Source organism: Echinops telfairi, unplaced genomic scaffold (assembly GCF_000313985.2).
Source record: "Echinops telfairi isolate 266 unplaced genomic scaffold, ASM31398v2 ScPeMD7_18;HRSCAF=68, whole genome shotgun sequence".
Lineage (NCBI taxonomy): Eukaryota > Metazoa > Chordata > Mammalia > Afrosoricida > Tenrecidae > Echinops > Echinops telfairi.
The window spans coordinates 85,979,537-85,980,852 of record NW_022103915.1 but is presented as its reverse complement, the minus strand read 5'-3'; positions in this window follow the sequence as shown (position 1 = coordinate 85,980,852).

The following is a 1,316-nucleotide window of genomic DNA, read 5'->3' as shown; positions in this document are numbered from 1 at the left end:
CCCCAGGGAGGAGGCAATACTTAGATTCATGTAATCAGTTCCCCCTTTCTACCCCACATTCCTTTCACCCTCCAGGCATTGCCCCTCTCACCACTGGTCCTGAAGGAGTTTATCCTGGATTCCCTGTGTTTCTAGTTGCTATCTATACCAATGTACATCCTCTTGTCTAGCCATATTTTAATTCCATATTCTTTTGGATTATCTGTCTATTACTGGACGTTTTTTGGATCTCTTTTTGATTGATGACTAGTTAGACGTCTTCCAAATCTCTTGGCCTAAATGATGAGGTTTTCTCTTGTTGCATAGACTTTTTTGAAACATCTTAATTGGTATTCTGTTAATTTATGAAAATTTATTTCCACTAACACCGTCAGTGCATTTTGGACATCTTCCTTAATAGCATTGGCTCTAGCCATATGATACCTCTTGATGGTTAAATGGCTGATCAATTGTCCATTTTTATTTTTTCTGTGCATTAAGTCCACTTTCTTTTGATCTTGTGTTTTTTAATCTATAGAATACTTGAACATTGCAACTTGTTGCTTGAATATTTTCTCCAGTTATTTCAAATAAAAAAATCACAAACATTTTGCTTTTGTTCAGATGGAAGCAGCACACAAGCCTGTGTGATCCAAGGATTGTAAATAATAAAATCCAAATTTGAATGAGGGAACGCTACCAGACAGAGCTTCAATAATGAACACTGACTTTACAGCAAGCTAGGGATGACAGTGTATGGTAGTTACAAAATCTGGTGTCAATTTGGGACTTGAGAGGATTAAGAGTGAAGGGGTGGAGTCTAGGCTGTCAATCAGGTCATAGCCAATGAGGCCTTCGTGTGTGTCTGGCCTTCTCCTGAGGATTCTGGGAATTCCTGCATTCCTCCTTGGAGGCAGAAGACACTCTCTCTCTTTGCTTACTCTCTGGGAGACATTGCAGTTGACAAGAAACATGGAATTAAGCTAGTGTCCTGAGCTGGAGGAGCCAAGTGGAGACCCCTGCTGGCACTGAGATGCTTACAATGCCACTCAACCCATCAGACTTCCCACCCACTGGCCTGTGATCTTCCCACATTCTGCATCATTGCATGCGTTTCATGAGTCTGGAGAGGACTTTATAGGTTGGTGTCAGACTATGGGCTATTATCAGACTTATGAATTTGATCTTGGCCTGGCTGGGATGTTTTCTCAATATTCAATTGCTCTTTTATATAAACAGACCGTAAACTTCTTTCTTATACACATATGAGTGTCTGTGAATTGTTTCTCTAGTCTACCCAGACTAACACACAATGGAAGCCCCAAATCCATTTTCAG